This window comes from Cupressus sempervirens, chromosome 8 (assembly GCF_028749045.1).
Source record: "Cupressus sempervirens isolate cs-2001-9-10 chromosome 8, ASM2874904v1, whole genome shotgun sequence".
In the NCBI taxonomy this organism is placed as follows: domain Eukaryota; kingdom Viridiplantae; phylum Streptophyta; class Pinopsida; order Cupressales; family Cupressaceae; genus Cupressus; species Cupressus sempervirens.
This window is the reverse complement of record NC_143125.1, coordinates 16,405,337-16,427,842: the sequence shown is the minus strand read 5'-3', so window position 1 is coordinate 16,427,842 and position 22,506 is coordinate 16,405,337. Positions and strand designations below refer to the sequence as shown.

Genomic DNA, 22,506 nt, shown 5'->3' with positions numbered 1-22,506 from the left:
TTGGGAAACCATTTCTAAGAATATCTAGTTTCCCTCTGAATTGAGGTACAACTCCCTATGTAAATGATATTCAATGAATTGTATTGTATCTCTAATTCCTATTGTGGGGTATGTTCTTAACCAAAGAACAGCAAAGGCAAAACCAAGCTAATCCTATGCAGGACTAACTCAGGTAGATTTAGATTCTAATCCTATCCAATTTTAGGAACTCACACATCCTATGACTTCCCAACATTGGTGATGCAAGAATGTTATTTGTTATGCAAATGCAATGACATGAGATGAAAAATGAAGATTGAACATTCAAACCTTTGCAATAGGATAAGTTGATAGTACTCTGATCTATCTCCCAATCACCATTTGACCAAGAATACAAGAAAGTGCTCAAACTGATCATAACAATGCTTCAATTGAAAGTAATCAAAAAAGTGTTGCCCAAATACTCTAATTCATAACAAAACCTTTCCTTGTTTTAAACACACAGATGCAATACTCTAATCATATTTTATTGTAGACTATAGCCAAACCTATTACAAAAATTGAACATTAATCTTAATACATGAATCAAATTACAGAAATTAAATGTGCTCTCTCCTCCATTCTAGCTCTCTGACTGTATGTAGAAAAGGGAAGCACCTGGACAGTAAAGAATTGACACCAAGTGTGATTGTCTCTGCAATCTCCCTTCATACCAACAATTTTCTGACCCCTATATGAAATGAAATGAAAAACCTAAACTAACATGCCCTCTCCTCTACTCTAGCTCTTTGACTATATGCAAGAAAAGAAGAACCCCATTTACTTCAATGAAATTCCTATTTAACAATTCCCTTCTCATGACCTTTCGGTTACCAATGTAACTCTCTCTTTGGAAGAAGTGATTATTTTCTTACATCTAATCCCCCTTTTGGTTGATGGCCTTCTATTTTTTAAATATAATTCCTTTGTAATCTTTTGAATTTGAAACTTTACATCAATTACATTTTGGTTAGTGTAATCGAACCATGGATTAATAATTGATATTCTGCATTTATAAACAAGTGTCTATTTTGCATTCAGTGGGTTCCTCCTATACATCTTTTCTGACCTTTCATATTCAACTATATCTCCTTTTAAGTGACTATATGTGCTATTCATCATCTGAGTATATACACTCCATGTGTTTTTTGTTGGGCTTTCTAGCAGCAGATCAATCATAAGACTATTTGCAGTTATATAAGTAACTTCGAGCCTGCATTCTTTTTCATTTTCTTCATTCACTTATTAGGTTCAATGTCTGCCTTAAATTTTTTGAAGATCAAACATGCCTTGAGCACAACTCATGGCTTCACAAATTTGTATAATGTGTGTTGTGCATGCACATGGCGAGTTTTAGTGAGCTCTGGCTTAGCGATCACTTGGCAACCCGGTCGAGATGTTTCAGTAAGACCAAAAGCTAGATGTAACATGTCATTCTTTTCATCTATGATGTATGTTGTTCGCATATGTCTTCTCCATTGCCTTGAGAAGATGCTTCTATTTGAGGCAATTGTTGTGCATCCAAAGAATACATTCTATATTTTCAAAGAAATAGCAGGATACACAACATTAATTATAGGAGGCAAGGGCACCACCGTCCTCTTCATATTTGTAATCTGAAAGCTTTACTGTACCAGACAACATAGTCTTATTCTAAATTAATGGCTCTTCATTATGTACCAGATCACTAAAAATTCCTCTTTGAGTCAATGTTACTATAGTCTATTCTTCAATCTAAAAATCCTTGGGAGCCACTGATGTTGCAGCTTGAAGAGAGACGATCTTGAAAGATTCTGACTTATCATTCTTTTCCAAAATATTTGATTGTTTTGAAAATGTATGCAGCTAAGGAAGGAATGAATTCTTTTCTTTAGAATATGAAATGTCACTCACAATATGTCCACGTTGATCGTTAGTCCTATTTTGCAATTCTTGCATGAGCATTCCCCTTGCCTCCACTATCTGAGGGGTAGACAACATAAGTGCATCTTGCTTATTAAGTCGAGAATGTAAAAGGACAAAATATATCTTCTAGAAGTGATCTTCACTCATGTAACCCGAAAAAAGTTTAATTCTGCGAGCAGCCAGTCTTGGGGCTAAGTGCTCAATAGTGAAAGCATGTTCCCACAAAATTTTAGACATATCAAAATCATCAAGATCATCTTCATCATTAAAAGGAGGAAAATCCAACCAAGTCTTAGGATGCATCGAAATGTTTCTAGCAAATGCCAAAACCTCCTCTGTTATGCCAATAGCAAATATCAAACTCTCTTTTTTTAATATCACCTGATTTTTCTTCTTCTCCCTCTTCATCATCATCCCCTTTAGAATCTCTTCTAAATGGCAACAAATTTGTAGCCAACTGATAAATTTCATGAACTTCCTTATTAGACAAAAATCTCGAGAGGCCTATCTAGACACTCCCACTAATTTTTGCAATATCACTATGGGTTCCCATCAACCTCTGTGTGTTATCACTAGTATCTCCATGAACACAATTTTCAACATCATGTGTCTGGTCCACCACCTCTCGTTCCACATACCCCAAAGAATGGTATCCATAGATAACAAATTTGGATGAAGTGTCCCATCTAAAATGTGTTGAATGACTTCTAGAGCATCATCATTATAAACATCCAAACAAGTAGCTGAGAAACCACGATCATATGTAGGAAAAAATGTCCTTGATTTCACTGATTTTTGACTCGTGAATTGTAGTCTCTTCTATAGAGTTGAACTCATCCTTCAATGCCAAGTTAGAAATGTCAAGAGTTCCTTAATCTATCTTATAGTTTCTCAACTTTTGGGGCTCTAATTTACCTGCTAACTGAGATTTATAACCATATTGTGCTTCATCCAAGTGCGTCCATCCATTCTGACAAAGCTTATCAACCTTGTACATAAGTTTATGTCTTCTATCAAGATTCCAGAGAAATGATCCACAAATAGTAAGCCTATCAACACTACCAGATCTTACAACCATTTCACCAATAATTTCACTCCTTAGTCCTGGATCCTCAACTTGTGCTTCCTTGGAAACTCCTAAAGAGATCAATAATGGTGTAGTAGGAGCATAGGCTTCCACAAAGGCATCTAGAATAATAACTACATCATTTGCAAAGTCCAATACCTCCCAAAGATCAACATGATGAATTCTCATTTTCTCTAGAGGAAGGTAGGACCTCTAGGGAAGAGGACCACTGATGATCCATTATATCAACTATAAACAAGAGCTGAGGAATTGTTCCTCCCAAATTTTCAACCAATCCTAGTTGTCACTTTAGAGAATTGAAAACCAGTAATTGTGTCAAACTTGAATGGTCATGTCCATATATAGCAGCAATATCCATCAACTTTGACATGTCTAGCCACCTCTTTCTCAGTAAGAGATCTATGTGTTCCTTTTTGTAAGTTAGATTATGAACATGAAGCTGATGAAGCATAATAAATCATATCAAACTAAATCTATAATTCATAACTGATGCAATGAATTATAAATTGTGGCATAGGAACTTTCACACTTGCATTAGAACTTTGACCTTTATCCTTCGTAGAAATATTGTTAAGCATACTAGGAACAATTTTGGAAAATTCTTTACGTGAGGCGACTTCAAAAGTTTTAAAAATGGTGAACTGAAAGGGGACCTATAGGTCAAAACTTAATAACTAGTTTCGATCGAAACTAGCATGCCTAAGACCGAGGTAAACAAACCCCGGTCAAGCTTGGTAGTTTTGATCAAAACTACGTGGCACAAAAAGTTTCGATAGAAACTAAATTTTTTCTATAAAAAATTCAAAAATACTTTCTATCGAAACTAAGAAAAGGAAAAAAAATTTGTTGCATGATTTTGGAGGAATTTCTTCCTCCGAAAAGTGTAACCCACTATTATCGGTTCACCCTAAATGGATGGAAATTAAATTTTGATGTCCTACGATTGTTTTATCTACATCATGTTTTATATCTCTTAATTATATTTTCAACACATTTTTATTAGAGTCAACCAGACATTAGATGATAAATTTATGGCCATTAGAGTAGAGCCCACTTTTACTTCTTCAAAATATAATCAGATTTTGAATGTACTTTTTTCTTTTCATACCCCAATTGAGTTATGGCTTGGAAATAGCCTAGGGAAATGATCTAATGGCTTGGGAGACTATTTTCCCTCCATTTTTTTCCCTTTAGGCATTTTTTCATCTTCTAAGATGAATTCTCATCTTTGCCTTCATCAAGTTTGGTAATGGAAAAGTGGGTATCTCTAAAATCAACACCATAGTATTACTCATCTTTTTAGCTTTCTAATACTTTTTTCTTTTTTTCTGGACAAAAAATTATTTTTTGGTGAAACTTTAATTTTTATATTATTTGTTATAATATTTTAGATTTTTTTCAAGTTCAAGAAGGGCTCATGGAGGAAAAAACCTATAAAGAAAACCTCCAATAACCACAACACAACTATTAGACCTAAAAACCTAGAAGCCTACACAAAACCAAAATGCAATCATGGCAAAAGTATGATGTCCCATTTACAATTACATCTATGTTAGAGAACCTAGCCCCACTAATACAAAAATAAAGCTCAACTCAACATGAGGAGCAAACTAAAATACAAGAGTTACATCATTTTTGGACAACATTAACATTGTATACTTTAATTATTTTTACCAATGTCTTGGCAATCCTCATGGACACATGTCTACCTTTTTAAAAATAAATTTTAATATGCTTAATGAAATTCAATTTTTTTTCATAATATTGTTCTACACCTGATTCTATGCACTTAAAAAATGTATCCATTTTCAATTATTTTGATGCAAGTTATGCCCAACACATGAACAAGTACCAAAACTTTAGGATGTAGTCATTTCAATAATTCATAAAAATAAAATACTCATCATAAAATTACAAAAAAGACAACTTCTATATTTCACTCTTAACTATCATTCTACCAAAAAGATTTGCAAGATACTTAATATAACTATGACTTTTTCTCTACACAAAAAAATTAGCTATGTTATGATGTTTTCTTAAAAAATAGGAACTTTTTTTAATGTGTGTAGGTTTTGACCCACATAATCTTATCCTTCTTGTAAAAATTCTAGTAGTTTAGAAAGTAGATTTAGAGTACTATAGTTTATATTTTTTACACATCTTGTCATTTTGAGTGGATGACCCTCAAACATCTTGTCCAAGTTTAGGTTTCTTGTGATGTCCCCAATATTATTAAATAATAATAATTTTTTATGTGGCTGAAAATCAATATTTTAATCTCTCAAGCCCAGTCTTTATTTATTTTTAGTACTTGTCAGTCTATCAATATTTTTGTAATCCTTCTTGAAGCTTCCTCGAAGCCCTTTATAAGGCCTTCTTGTAGGTTCTTTTAGGCATGCAATTTGGATTATTCTCTTTGTATCACAATTCTTGTTGGAGTTCTCTATGTTCACCATTTTGGAAGTGAAAGACCTTCCGTACTTGGCTATTTTAGTTTTAATGGGATTTCACCCTCACCCTATTCCATCTGTGTATTACTTTCCTTAGATATGTCAAATTTTAGAGTAGAATCTTTGTCTGTTAGTATTAATTGGAGAATATTAGTATTCAATATCTATTCATGTTTGGCATTTATTTAATGGAGTTTTTTTCTAATATTATATGCATTTGAGTTTTTATTCTCCTTCCAATTTATGTACAACACCCTTTGTACTTCTTCCTCTATACTCCCTATGTACTCCATCCCTCCATACTACCTCCCTCCATTCATAATCCTCCCTCCATCTATCGTACTACCTCCTTCCATACTCCTTCCTCCATCTATCATACTACCTCCCTCCATTCATACTCCTCCCTCCATTTGTCATTCATACTACCTCCCTTTGTATTCTTCCATACACTTCTATATTCCATCTTTTATATTCCACATTTTCATCCCCTTCATACTACATTTTTAATCTTCTATTACCAACCACCACAGTCCATATATCCCTCTACAATCATGCCACATTTTTAATCTTCTATTACCAACCACCAAGTCCATATATCCCTCTATAATCACAAAAAGTTTGACATATGGTTATGTCTCTACTGTACTCCTCTTTGTCTAAACAAGGAACACTATAGTGGTATCAAATCTCGTGATTTTTCTAGCCAGTCAATGACATTGGATGCCACCAAGATCCCAATTAGTAGGAAGAATTCATGAATAAAGCATTGAGATGATGCAACTTCTAAGGGAGCTAACAAGAGGACAACAACAACTTAGTGAAACATTGTTGAATGGACAATGATAGCTCAGTGAGACCTTGGAAAAGGGGTAAAGATCAAATTGTTGACACCCTTCAACTTTTGGCAAAAGGAAGAACAAATGGAGGACACAATGGGCATGCTAATAATTCTATCAATGAGAGGTGTCACACAAAGTTCTCCCACACATGACCAATGATGTTGACATTTCCTCAACAATCAGAACAACCAAGGGAACAAGAGCCTACTTTCCTCAAGATGCAAGATCAATTTTGTCAAGACTCGTTTGACGACAAATTTGGTGCAGAATTGTCCTTCAAGGATTATGTGGATCTACGGATGAGATATTCTACAAGGTAGGGAAATTACAATGATGACATTAGAAAAAATATTGGAAAGATAAACTTGTCATGCTTTGATGGATCTGGGCATACATTAGCATGAGCATGGGTTTAGAAGGCTGACGCATACTTCCATCTCAACCACATGGATGTAGAGGAGGCAATAAAGTTTGTGACACTTCACTTGGAGGGAATTTCTCATGAATGATGGCACTATTCGATGGTCGCCTTTAGTCATGATCAAATCACTTCATATGCCAATTTCATGGAGAGACTTATTGATCACTTTGATAGAAAGGATCTAGAGCTCAACTTCAAGGTTTTGTCACAACTAAAGTAAACTAGAGTAGTAGAGAGATACAATGCATTATTTTAGAGGCTATTAGTACTAGTGATAGACATTTCAGAGAGAAGACTTTTTGTCTTATTCATGGATGGGTTAACTGAACCCTTAAAGGGTTAGGTGAAGGGTTTTAACCCTAACACACTTGTGGAACAAATCAAGAAGGAAAAAGACATGGCAACATCCACTTCTTCTAAAAGTTATTCACATGTCAGGTCACCCATTTCTTTGAAGGAGAAAGACAACAAGCCCACTCCAAAGAAGCAATCAATGGATGAAGCTATGAGACAAGATTTGAGGAGGATGAAGCTATGTTTTAATTTTAAGTAATCATGGGAAACAAGACATTGATGCTTAGGGAAGGGGAAAATCCACTATATAGAGGTGATATTAGGTAGTGAAGGGGATGAGAAACCAAAATTCAAAGAAGATGATAAAAAAAAATTCGAAAGAGGGTAACATAAATCATGCAGAGAGGGTTTCTACACTGGTACATTGAAGAGGTACCATTTATCTTGATGGCACTCTAAGGTGTGTACTTTTTTGAGTATGAGGAACTCTCCAAGGATAAGAGGTCATAGTCATGCTAGATAATGGGGCCACACTCAATTTCATTAATTCATCACTTGTGAAACAAAGAAGTTTAGCCATGGAGGAAAATGTGGGATTCCAAGTCAAGGTAGCAAAATGAAACCTCCTATTATGTACCCATTTGGTCCCACAACTTAGAATTACCATGGAGAACCATATGGTGACCAAAGATTTGTTTGTAGTAGAACTAAATGACATGGAAGTAATTCTTGGCATTCAGTTGATGGAAACTTCAAATGAGTACATGCAAAGCTTCAAAAGAATAGAATTTTCATTAGAAGTGGATGGAAAGAAGGTGGTCCTTAAGGGAATGTCTAACAGATGACTGAAGGAAATCTCAACACAATGGATGGATTTCATTCTTTGACATGATGACATTGTTTTGTCAGCACAATGTTTGATCTTAGTAAAACTGATGCAGGGACAACAGACTGAATACTAGAATAATGAGCTTCACATAGTGTTGGATATGCATAGTATAGTATTTGCTAACATCCCTCTGAGCATCCCTCTACATAGAGGATTTGAACAGACCATTGAGTTGGAGGAAGGGGCCAAACCCATCATCACTACACCCTACCACCATCATAAAATCTTTAAGGATGAGACAAAAAAAATGATCCAAGTACTCCTAGAGAAAAGATGGATTAGGCCTAGTTCCAATCCTTTTGCATCATTAGTATTTTTGGTTTAGAAGAAGGATGTAACCCTCTAAATGTGTATGGAATACTATGCACTAAACAAGAAAACCATTAAAAATAGGTACCCCATTCCCAGGATCGACGAATTATTGGATGAGTTACACGGTGCACTCTATTTTTCCAAAATAGATTTCTATTTGTGATACTTCCAAATCTGTATGAGGGATGAAGATGTGGAGAATATTGCCTTTTGTTTCCATTACAGCTATTATGAGTTCTTGGTCATGTCATTTGGTCTAACCAATGCTCCATCTACTATCGAGTCATGCATTCATGACATCTTCAACAAGAAATTGCAAAAGTACTTATTAGTGTTTTTTCATGACATACTTATTTACAGTAAGACATTGGAGGAACATTTGAGGCATTTAGATGAGTAATCAGGATCATGGAGTCATAATCACTATTATCCATGAGGTCTAAATGAGAGTTTGGAATGACATAGATGTTGTATCTAGGGCACATAATTAGTGCTCAAGGAGTTTAGATACACCAAGAAAACATTCAAGCCATCTTGGATTGGCCACCTCCCAAGACTCTCTCCAATCTACGTGGATTCCTTGGATTGTGTAGTTATTATAGAAGGTTCATGAAGGGGTTGTCATAACCTAGTGCACTTGTAGACACCCAAAAAATGGTAAAAACCTAAATTACACAATTCCAATCAATCAACACAAATTAAGGAGAAAATCAGAAGAACACAACAAACCTTCAAATCAAAAATCACATCAAGTCATTAATTATTTATCAAATCAAAAAAACCTAAATCAACTTTAAAAGAGGAGAAAAACAAATCAAAACCATAAAATTAAATTTAAAAAGGGAGGAAGAAAAGGATAAAGTGTTGAATTATAAATAATACTATGATATTGCTATCAGGATTTAATCGCATGATTTTTGAGTTAAGCGCACTCAAGCTAGAGTAGTATTGGGATGGGTGACCTCCCGAGAAGTCTCAGTGCTTCACCCCTATGAGCATCACCTAGATCCAATGAGTGCTAAGTGTTCCATTTATTCTCATGAGAGATGGATTCATGTTGAATCACTATTCATGAAACATGGGTCAATGTGTTTGACTCAAAAATCACACAGTTAAATCCTGATAGCAATATCACAATTTGACTTGCTATGGAAATTATCTCCTACTTATCAATAAATAAGACATTTATTAAATCAATAAAGTCATTTATCCTTACAAAAATGAAAATCCCCCTTTTACATTTAAAAGAATTGGAAAAATCCTCATTTATCCTCAAAACCAAGTCTGTTGGAATCTAGCTCGTGGTCTCTTATGAGATATTTTCAGTTTCACCTCATCCACCAGTCAAAGGTAAAAACTCTGATTCTTACCCCAACCCCTTTCAAAATCCTATAAAATCCACGAGCTAAAGGACCCAAGTTTTAGGCATCTGCACTATAGCTATATTCTAAGTTATCATTTTAGCTTTATCATTATAGAAAGTTCATAGCATGTTATTTAGTATCATTTAGTACATGTTTAGCTCATTATATGTTCATTTCCATATCATTCTAAGAGTAGTTACTCACATATAATCTACATTATAGTCATAGATCTTGCATGCATTCTTGTAGATCTACATTTTAAGCATACTCTTGTTCTAGAATTGTCACTAAGATGTTGTTCTAAGAATTTTCTTAGTAGTTGTAGTTAGGGAAACATGGAACGTTCATAGAGTTCACATTTTGACAATGACTTCTTGGGTTTAGTCTAGTTCATTTTCATTTTATGTACATTCTACATTAAAGTCTCATGAATACATGATTATACTGTGTACAAATTGGTGCCCACTATAGGGATGATGCTCAAAGCCTCTCTACTTTTCAATCTTTTTTTGAAATCTTATATTTCTAGTATAGATTTCTGTTTCTTGTTGTTTTCTTGTGTAGATATGATTGGTTATAGGTTCTATAGCATTCTAGAGACTTCATAATAGTGATAGTAAACTCTCAAAGTCTTATCTGAATGCACAAGAGCCACATCTAAATCTTTTGATGCTTCTAAACTCTGTTTTAATGCTTTCAAGCAATCTTTTGATGCTTCTATACTCTATTTTAACCCAATTAAAACCTTTTGTAGCACTTTTAAAGAGTTTTGTAATGCATTTAAAACTTTCTATAGCACTTTTAAGGAGTTTTTTAATGTATTTAAACATTTTTGTAGCACATATGAAGTATCTTACAACACATTTGTTATTTTTTATAGCACATTTGCTAGATTAAATAGCACATATAACACATTATGTGACACATATGCTCATTCCTATAGTGCATCTAATAAAAGTCATAATTTGTTGAATCTAACTTTCAGATCTAAATATCGATTGTTTACAGGTCTCTTCCAAGCTAAAAAAAACTCCCAAATTATAGACATCACATGATAGAAATGAAGACCTTCATAAATGTGCCTTGCCTTTGCTAGCTCTAAATCAGGTAAGTGGACCTCGGCCCTTTTTTTAATTCAAAGTGTGGCATTTCTAAGCTCCAAACCTAGTTTAATAGAAGTGTTTGATCTTGCTAATCTAAATAGAAGTAGTCCTATGCTCTCAACTCTCTTGAGTTGATTAGAATACCTGACCTTCTATAAATATCAGTTACAATCAAACAAGGAAAGAACCCACACATAGTTTAACTAGGAACCCCATTGTCTTTAGTAGTATAAGGGTTGGTGATTGAAAATTTGTGTTTTTTGTGTTTGGGAATTCAGGACAATAGAGATATGCTCTCACTCTTCTTGAGTGATCAAATTCCCAAACCTATTTGTGATTTCCATTTCCCTACTTTCCACTAGGTAGGATTATCTAGCCATAGAAAGGCTATGTCTTGAGTTGCCTTAGCAGGGCCAGTGAGAGGGAACACCTTCCAATCTTGTATTCCCAATCAAATGCAAGCCACCCATATCATAATATAGCCTTCCTCTAGTAGTCTCAAGAGGGATTGTGCCAAACCTCCTTAGCATTGGTGGGAAGCTCTCTACCACAAGAGAGGTAAATCCAAACATAGTTGGTTAAAAACTAAAACCCAGTAGTCATTGGCTTTAGATAACCTTGTTAGGAAGCCCTTTTCTTCCATTTTCTAAGTGTGTGTGGTTTTATATTTTATTCTATTTTCTACTACTATTGTGCTTGGATGTGTTTTAAAACTTTATAACCAATACCAGTGCGGATCCTTGTCTTTACAAAAGATGCAACTATGAACTGATATGAGAAACTAAGTTTTAAATAAGAACATTTCTAAAAGACTCCAAAATAGCACATCTACTACATAAAATAGTGCATTTGGATCATCCTATGATGTATTTGAACTCTATTATAACACATGACTAAAAAATAGCACATATGAAGCCTCAAACAACACTTTTTTTTTGCAAAACAATGCATTTGAACCCTAAAATAATGCATATGGAAGATAAAATAGCACTTTTGAACATCTAAATAGCACATACAATCAATTAAATAGTGCATTTGACCATTCTTGTGATGCATTTGAGGAAAAAACTAAAACAGATGCTATCTGCATACGCGACACTTACAAACCAACTATAGATTTGGATACCCTATTTCTCATTGATATTTTCCAAGACTAAGAGATCCTGAAATTGACCAAAATATTTTAAAAACAAGCAAAGCTATAAATGTCATTATTAATCCCACAATCCTTATTAACTCACTTCACATATCAAGCCAAAAATGTTTGGAGACACACATTCATTCCGTACTTGACTTTGCAAAAGAGAACTCAACCTATCAGCATTGTCAAACACTTTATCTAACCTTGCTTGTTACTCCAAACGAATCACATTCAATAGAAACCTTCATATTGTAAAAGTGCATAAGAACTAAAGGATCCTACTCACATTTCATGCCACCATGTAAAACTGGTATAGTCATGAAGCTGAAATGATCACCTATACAAGTGATTGTTGGAATAGCCAGCAAAACCATCAAATGCACAAAACCTCTGAATCTCATTTAACCTATTTCACCCATAGATTGTTCACCAAACATAGTTACCCATGAGCCACACTTGTTCAACCAAAATTTAGAATCCTTTACCACAATGGGTTCATCTAGCATATGGGATGATAAGAGCATTGAAACTAAAATTGGATATTTTCAACAAAACCCCAAACTTGTTGACATCATGGACAAGATACTCAAGAAAAAAAAAGAATGATACATACTAGAATTAGCACAACAAGGTGAAAAATTGTTGTTTGATTTTGATGTAGCCAATCTAAAATGAGATGAAGAAGAGTCACCTCTAGATGTAGTGACACAAAAACTACAAGACCTATAATTGGAAATGGAGCGAATGAAGCAAGGAAAGATACAACCCATAGAATTTAGCCTCAAGAAGGTGTGTCCTCTTCCAATTGATAAGAGCATTACCTTCACGCCTTTCCCTCAAAATGTACAAATACCAAAATATGAGAAATATTTTGGCATGACAGATCCACAAGATCATGTTAGACAATTATATACCCTAAGTATGGAGTTTTTCCATGACACAACTTACCTAATACATCTATTTCCTAGGAACCTTGGAGGGAAAGCCATGGAGTGGTTCTCCAAACTGCCCTCCAACATCAAAATATTTGACCAATTGGCATCTATGTTTATCACCCAATATTCCTATAATATCGAAAGGGAAGTTACAATGATTGATTTGTGTAACACAAAAGAACTTCACGTCAAGTCATTCAAGACCTTCCTAAAACTATGAAGACACGTTTTTTCTAAGTATCATAGAGATATACCAAAGAAAGAGAAGACTAACATCTTTGTCAATAGTCTCTCCAAACTAATGAATTACTGGCTCCAACTCCAACAACCTAAAGATTTCAAAACTACCTTAGAGAATGTCGATAAGGTAGAGGAGACCCTACTAAATAATGACATTATTAAACTATCAAAAGGTGGTAAGGGTTTTTCAAACAATTCCATACAAACTCATAATTCTTTTGATAAGGCCATCGATAAAAAAAATTTGTGGTAGAGAAACAACAATAAAAACAACATCAATGATGGGGTGGTCGAGACTAACCATGTTAAATAACAAACTCAACCCCATCCAAATTTGTCGTATCCTATTGTCAACAACACCAATCCAAACACACCTTGGCAAGACAATGCTCATCCATTCTATCAATGTAACGTGGTAACTACCTCAACATCTAATCAACAAGTCACTTACAACCAAGTTCTTCCTTCACACAGATATTAGTCTTCTAACATACCTAAAGATTATACACCCATTGACGTGTCGTATGAGAGTGCTTTACAAACCCTCTTAGCTGATGAACTCATTGTACTTCCCAAGGCTAAACCCTATGAACCTCAAGTCAAAAAAAAGTGGTAGAATGACTATTACATTTGTGCCTACCACTAAAATAGGGGGCACTTAACAAACAATTCTTTTCCCCTTAAGGGGGTCATTCAAAAAGTAATCAATGATGGAACTATCAAAGTGAATAACCTTAGCAATAATGAAGATCATACAACCTTCAAGAACCCTTTCATGAGTCATAAAAAGGGTGAATATTCTAGGGCTAATCAGAATGCACCTCCTCATACTAAGGTTAATTATGTGCATCATTATGAAAACACCATCAACATGATCTCCAGCTTTGATACACCATAAATGTCGTCATAATTAAAGATAAAAACAAAAGGCAATCATAAAACACCTTTACTTGAGGATAGACCTCTAAAGTTATTTTACCAGGACCCGTGATAAATCTCGATCATGCAACTGTGAGTCCCTCCTTTCCCAAGTACAACCTGGTCAACCAATAACTAAAGACTCTAGCCCATATCTACATTCTTGAACTATTACAAATTTCCCCAAAGCATAAAGAAATACTCACCAAAGCCCTAGTGCCAAATAACATAGATGTGAGTAGATTTCAAAACATGGTCAACAATCTCGTAGCTCCTCACTACATATCCTTTTCAGCCCAAGATGACATGTCTTTCATCTAGACACAAAAATCCCCCTTGCATATTGAAGTCTTTATCCATAGAAACAAAGTTAAGAGAGCATTGGTTGATGGTGGGGCAAGTCTCAACATTTGCACACTAAATTTAGTGAAATCCCTAGGATATATAGAGCATGTTGTTGACCTAAGGAATAAAATCACCATCAAAGCTTTCGATGACAAGGAGAGATCCTCCAAAGCCATGGTTATTCTGCTAATAAGGGTGGGTCCAATTGTGAAAGAAATTGTTTGTCAGGTCTTAGACTTACAATTAACTTATAATATCTTGTTAGGATTACTGTAGATTCATGACATGCAGGCCATTCCCTTCACTTACCATCAATATCTTAAATTTCCATACATGGGTCAAGAGGTGACCATACCTAGGAATCAACACTTTGCCCAATATTATAACTCCCTTGTTCCTCATAATAGGGAAGAAACTGGCACCCCAACAAATGACATCAGCCAATCCACATCCATAGATGCCTCATGCTCCATCGTTTGACATGAAAACCACTCATCAAAATTGACTAAGGTTAAAGAGAACGTTGGTTGTTTGAGTTCCTCCCTTCCTTAACCATCATCATCCAAAGACCCTAAATAGTGACACTATGAAGAAATGGGTAGATTAATGAACGAATTAGATAGAAAGTGTAAACTAGAACACAAAGGCATAGGCAAGTAATCACTCTCCTTATTTGATCCCCCACTTTCTCCAAAATGTTATGGAAAACCATCATCTACCACTAGACCTTATCACGTACATTTTGTCAAAGCAAGTGGAGTACCTCCAAACTTAGGAGAAGAAATCAATCAACAAAACATTGACATCTCCCCTCACCTACATGGTAAAGGCTTTAATTTAATGAAAAAGATGGGATATTCTGGAGATGGTCCCTTAGGGAAAGGGACAGGCATCATTTAATGTCTAACAACACAGTTCAGGTCCAATAGACCCAAAACAAGGGTAGGGTATATTGAACCAGACAAGACACAAACCTCGCCCAAGTATCATCCCAAGCATAGTGATTCCTCCTCTTCCACCTTGGTGTGGGTGCCTAAACAAAGGGATGGTAATACCCAAAAAATAGCCAACATAATAAATGTAAATTTATCCCTTCTAGTTTCACATCACACAAGGGAGCCACTCGTAGACACCTCTAATAATGAAGATGATGATGATTCCACTAAGTGGGAATTCAAATCACTATACAAGGAGTCTCTTCATGACAAAGAATGTGATTTTTTTCACATGCCTATATCCAACAATTTCACTACACAAGGATCAGCCTCTCATCTAGATTTTACTTCAACAAGTGTCATAGTACAACAAAGCAAGTTAGAGGATGATGAAAATATTGAAGGGTTTTAGTTCCAAAACCTATTCCTTGACTTCTTTCCAACAAAAGTCAAATATTACTACCATTATCCCCTTGAAAACTCTAATTTTCCTAACACTTTAGAGGAAGAACATGTCATAGATCTAACTAATATAGAGTATGATCCATCTAATGAGATCCCTTCCATATTATGAGTCACTCTCCCTAGTCCATCTTGAACTCATTAGCTAGGATACAATTGAGCCTCGCCATATCCCCCATTTTGAAACTAACCACGATGTCTTCATTTACCTTAATGTAGTTGAACCATCTCATACACAAAGAATGGAAATACACACAGCTAGGTTTGATATCAATCGTCTTAGTCACACTAGAATAGGTCGAGCATTTGATAGCCTTGATGATCACTACCAAGTTGTTGTTGACCTTGAGAATAAAATAGAAACAAATAGAAGTGACATATCCCAAGGTGAAAACCTAATTGTGGAACCCATAGATGAGGTGGTTGATACCTTATCTGAGCACTCTGAGGAAAGATCATCCATCTTGATTGAACCAACAAAATCAATCAACATTAGTATAGAGAAGGAACCAAGGATCATCTATTTGGCATAGTCCTTAAGCATAGAAGAAAGAAGCACATTCATTCACTTCTTTGAAGAGAATAAAATAAACTTTTCATGGTCTTATACAAATATGCTAGGATTAGATCCAACTTTAATCCTCTATCACCTCAAAATTTCTCCAGAGGTCAACCCGATCCCCATATAGCTCTACTAATCAAAGAATAAGTAGAGAAATTGATCAGGACCAACTTCATTTGGCCCTTGGCATATGCATCATGGAAATCCAACATTGTTCCCATATCGAAGAAAAATGGAAGCATACACATTTGCATTGATTTCCAGGATGTGAACAAAGCATGTCCTAAAGATGATTTCCCCCTTCCCAACATTGACACTATTGTAGATCTGACAATAGGACATTCCATGTTTTCACTCATGGATAGAATTTTAGGGTATAATTAGATTAGAATATCATGAAAGGATCAAGAGAAAATAGCCTTTACTTGTGCATGGGGCATGTTTTGATGGGATGTGATGCCCTCTGGACTAAAGAATGTAGGGACCACCCATAAATGGGCCATGACCACCATCTTCCATGATATGATGCATATATTTATAGAAGATTATGTGGATGATATACTTGTCAAATCCCATACTCAAGAAGAACATCTCCCCATCTTGGACAACATATTTACCCACCAAGAAACATTCAAGTTTGGGCTCAATCCAAAGAAATGCACTTTTGGCATCAAATCAAGAAAGCTTCTAGGATTTATTGTCTTGGCCGAAGGGATAGAAGTTTATCCTAAAAAGGTACAAGCCATTTTCAGTATGCAAACTTCAAAGAACCTAAGTTAGTTATGCTCTCTTTAAGGAAGACTTCAATTAGTCTATTAGTTCATTTCCTAGTTGGTGGAAAAGTGTGTACCTTTCACCCACTTATGACACAAGGACATAATTTTTAAATGGGATGATCAGTGTTAGAAAGCTTTTGACTTACTCAAAACCTACTTGATGAATCTACCCATGTTGGTACCTCTAGTATCACACAAACCATTTTTTTTATACATTTCTTTAATAGATAAATCAATTGGAGCCCTCTTAGCTCAAGAAAATGACCAAGGAAAAGAAAAAGCCATCTATCACATCAATCGTACACTGGTCAACTATGAGGTCAATTAGTCTTTTATTGAAAAGGCCTATTTAGCCATAGTTTTTGCTTCCCAAAAGCTACATCATTACCTTTTGATACATAAAGTCAAGCTCATATCCAAGATTGATCCACTCAAATATCTTCTCAGCAAAACAACATTAATAGGTAGATTGGCCAAGTGGGTGATGATCCTAAGTGAGTTTGACATTGAGTATGTTGATAGAAAAGAAATAAAAGGACAAGTCATTGTCAATCAATTGGGAGATGCACCTATAGAGAGCTCAAACCTTATCTTAGCTTATTTCCCCAATATGCACATTCTTCAGATAGATTTGGTAACTTGGAAATTCTACTTTGATGGTTTTTACACACACCATGGATCAGGTGCCGATATTTTGTTCATCACAGCACTAGGTGTTACCATCCCCAAGTCTTACAAACTACTTTTCCCGTGCACCAACAACATGCCAGAATATGAAGCTTTGGTCTTAGACCTCAAACTAGCTTTAGAATGGAAACTAATAGCACTAGAGGTTTATGGAGACTCCCAATTGATCATCAATCAAGTCATCGAATATATCAGACCAAGGATGAAAAGTTATTGCCTTAAAACATATGGTTGAAACACTCAAGACATGTTTTTTTCATATTACTTTTGAACAAATTCCCAGAGATACAAATAGAGCAGTAGATGCCATGGCCACCTTGGCTTCTTTACTCCAGTTACTAGAGCAACATGAGTAGTATGAGTTCTTAGTAGAAGAGGTGGTTCAACCCACGTTCACTCGACTAGACTCCTTTATCATTTGTCATTTAGATGCTCCTAATTCCCTCTAATATAACCCTATCATCACTTACCTCTGTGATAACAACATTCCTTCTAACCTCTTACGCAAACAAAAATTTAATTTCATTCAACAAACCTCATGCTACAGTTTGGTGGTTGATACATTGTATAGGAAGGTTCTTGATGGTACTTTGTTTATATGTCTTGAAAAGGACAAGTCTAGAGTCACTCTATAGGAATTCCATGTAGGGATTTTTGGGTCACACTCCAGTGGGTTTACACTAGCAAAGAAGGTTCTTAGGATGGGCTATTTTTGGCCAACCATGTAAAAGGATTCTATTGACTATGTTAAGACTTGCAAAAAATGTCAAATTCATGGTAACTTTGTTCATGCACCAGCCCAAGAGATCAACCCTTTGGCCACACCATGGCCTTTTTATTAGTGGGGCTTTGATTTGATCAGATTCATCCACCCACCTTCCTCCAATAGATAAAAATGGATTATCACTGCCACAGAATACTTCCCTAAGTGGATCAAAGTGGCACCACTTGCCAACTCTACGGGAAAACAAATCTCTTCCTTCATTCTACACCATATCATTTGTCAGTTTGACCTACTATTGGTAAACAGATTGTTCTTTGTTAAATATACTATAAATGCTCAATTCTGAAAGAACAATCAGATACTGACAATTGGATAATCTATCATGAGGTTGATATATTTCCTCTAAATTGAAAGGTACAGCTCCCTTATAGAATGATATGCAATGAATTTTTTTATTTCCTAAACTAGTTGGGTGCATTCTTAACCTGAGAATGGAAGAGGAGAAACCAAGTTAATCCTAGGCAGGACTAACTTAGGAAAATTTTAGATGTTAAGCCTAGCCAACTTCAAGAACTCACACAGCCTATGACTCCCCGAGATTGGTAATGCAAGAATGTTGTTAGTTATGAAAATGCAGTGACATGAAATTAAAATGAAGATTAAACATCTAAATCTTTGCAACAAGAATAGATGAAAGTACTCTGATCTATCTCCCATTCACCACTTGACTAAGAATGCAAGAAAGTGCTCAAAATTGACCATAACAATACTCCGATTGAAAATAATTAGGAAAAGTGATGCCCAAATACTCTAATTTGTAACAAAGCCTTCCTTATTTTAATCACAACAAACATAATACTCTGATTACAATTGCTTACAATCTATAGCCAAATCTATTACAAAGGACAAGATATCTCTGACTATATACAGAAAAAGCAGAACCCCTATTCCTAGAAAAACATGACACTAAATAATCTCCTTCACAACCCTTTGGTTCTCCCATGGTGACCTTTGGTTTCATAACCATTGCTTTCTCATTCTCCATTCCTATTTTTCTTTTCAAATTCTTTTTAAAATCTTTTAAATTTGATCTTTCTAGCTTCAATGTTAAACTAGTATTCTCAAACTCTTTTGTAAGCCAATCTTGTAAGTGGGAACAACAGATGGCGTGTTGCCTCATAATTTTTGCACCACCACTCTAAAATCTATGCAAGTATTTAATGGGAACATCTCTTTCTACCATGTGAATTACATGATTTCTACTCAATTATTTCTTCCATGTTAGGATATTTGGGTCCCAAAACTATTACAGTCTGGAGAATCCATCCCTTTATGTGTTGGTACTCCTTGTGAGCACTATGGCATCCTGCATGTAAACATTTCAATCTTTAAAGAAAAACTACCTGAACCGAGACTTAACCTAGTCCCTCCAAATCCTTAGATCATCTTGATTTGCAATTACAATTCCTTTTTGCGAATAATTTTTGTGTGAATTAAAGATATTGTAAGGCTTGAAGAGAAAAATCTAGTCTACAATAGCTAAATCCATCCCATTCTTGACACAATGTATTAAATATTAGTTTGATATACTTCTTCCTCTGAGGCAATGCACAAACAAACAATTGCTTCAACTAACAATTCTGAGTCACATTTATCAGTTAACAAAGATACACATTGTTCTACTATTTTTCCAAGAATAGTGATACTAGCACAATGATACTCAAGTATCTAAAGCATTGTACAAATTGTTCTCACAGCCCCTTATTTGCAAGAACATCCTTATTCTTAGTCTTTATTGGTTCTGGGAGTCTTGGCAAGAGAAGCATGAACAATTGAACATTATGAGTTCAAATTGGAAGGTCGTCTGGAAAAACTATGTGTGTGCAAGCTATATTGAAATCATCAAACACTATTTCTAAAGATGGATGCTTAAGTAGTGTGCAGATCTAACTTGCAATAATATCCCATTGATTGTTATCCTGTAACTGTATAAGGAGTTCTTGTAATACCTTCCCTGTGTCTCATGTCTTCACATGATCTATCAGAGAACTTGGAGCATTCTCAACCTCATCTGGATTTGACTTTACATATCAGTGATTGGAGGTAGGATTGTTATGAGAATCAACTTTGTGATCTCCTTTCAAATGAGCCACCAAAGATGGTATATCACCAACTAGTTTACATTTAGAATCTACATATGGGCAGTTGTATGGCCCAAGAGGGCACTAAGCTTCATGCTTTAATATACTATAAGAAGAAAATATCTCTTGGCAACAATAACACTGATATTTTCATGGAAACTCTAAAGATGCCAAGACCTTGACTATTCATATGCTAAGATTGCTTTTATATGATGCCTTTCTTATTCATCAAACCATATCTCCAATGTGTTGCCTTCATTGGAATTTTCCCATTTGGAATTCACTGTCACATTGGACTCATTCTTGTGCAGGGGTCATGAATCGGGTTCTTTCATTACTATGATGACAAATCCTCATGATTTCAATGCAGTGCCTCCCCTTCAAATTGATCTTTATGATCAGCATCCTGCTCTTGATATCGATGATATATATTTATGTGTGGCCTATATTCCTCATGATCTGATCTCTTCGTATCTTCATAGTGGGAGATATATTCTTTTACAAAATTAATTCCATTAAATGTACTTGTTGAGTTCAAGATTTCATTCAAAGGCTCTCTCATCTATCTTATAATTTCTCAACTTTTGGGGCTCTAGGTTACCTACTAACTGGGATATATAACCATATTGTGCTTCATCTAAGTGCATCCATCCATTCTGACAAAGCTCATCAATCACGTTCATAAGTTTATGTCTTCTGTCAAGATTCCAAAGAAATGATCCACTAATAGTAAGCCCATCAACACTTCCAGATCTTGCAATCATTTCACCAGTAATTTCATTCCTTAGTCTTAGATCCTCAACTTGTGCTGAAAAAAATATTGAATGATAAGAGTTTTTGTAATTAATTTTTTTAGTGAGATAACAAGTATACAGTAGCTTCCAAGCAAACTTTACTCTTCTTGCACACAGTATATTCAAACATAGTTGTAGACATAGCTCTAAGTTGTTGGAAGAATCTTTAGTGGTATTTTCTGATGTCAAATTCAAGCCTTTCTCTATTATTGGTAGCAGTGTCTCGTGCATATAAACAAGCCTCGAAAGCAATTCCTAGTTACCTTCCTTGGAAACTCTTGAAGAGATGAATAATGGTTTAGCAGGAGCATAGGCTTCCATAAAGGCATCCAAAGTAACAATTGCATCATTTATGAAGTCCAATATGTCCAAAAGATCTCCATGAAATTGTTCAATTGATGAATTCTCATTTTCTCTAGAGGAAGGTAGGACCTCTAAGGAAGGGGAGCATCAATGATCCATTGTGTCAACTATAAGCAAGAACTGAGAAATCACTCCTCCCAAATTGTCAACCAATCCTAGCTGTGACTTTAGAGAATTGAAAACCAGTAATTGTGTCAAATTTGAATTATCATGTCCATAAATAGCAGCAATATCCATCAGCTTTGGCATGTCTAGCAACCTCTTTCTCAGCAAGAAATATGTAATTCTAAACTAATGCAATGAATTCTAGATTGAGACATAGGAATTTTCACATCTGCACTAGAACTTTGATCTTTATCCTTCATAGAAACATTATTAAGCTAACCAAAAACAATTTTGGAGAATTCTTCACTGGAGGTGACTCTAAAAGTTTTTTAAATGGTGTACTGAAGGTGCACCTACACATACCCATACTTTAAAAACCAAATAATTGATGAATTGTGTGGAAAAATTCACATTATACACCACTCCTCGTCAATTTATTATCCCCAAGGCATTGGCCAAGCAGAGGCCACCAACAAAACCATCGTCAACATTCTCAAAAAAAATTGTCAACAATATTGGTAGAGATTGGCATTTACTACTAAACCCTGCCCTTTGGGCCTATAGGATGAGTGTTATGACACCTATAGGCATAACGCCCTTCTCCCTAGTTTATGGTTGTGAATGTATTCTTCCTTTAGAAGTTAAGATCCCATCCTTAAGAGTTACTCTTTGTGATGTCTTATCCAATGAGGACTA

General features: G+C 35.2%; 1 pseudogene; it reads right to left on the bottom strand.

Annotated features, from left to right (window-relative positions):
• Nucleotides 1–2,475: 2,475 nt before the first annotated feature.
• LOC149541363 (uncharacterized) lies at nucleotides 2,476–22,177 on the bottom strand (annotated as a pseudogene).
• Between the last annotated feature and the right edge of the window lie 329 nt (nucleotides 22,178–22,506).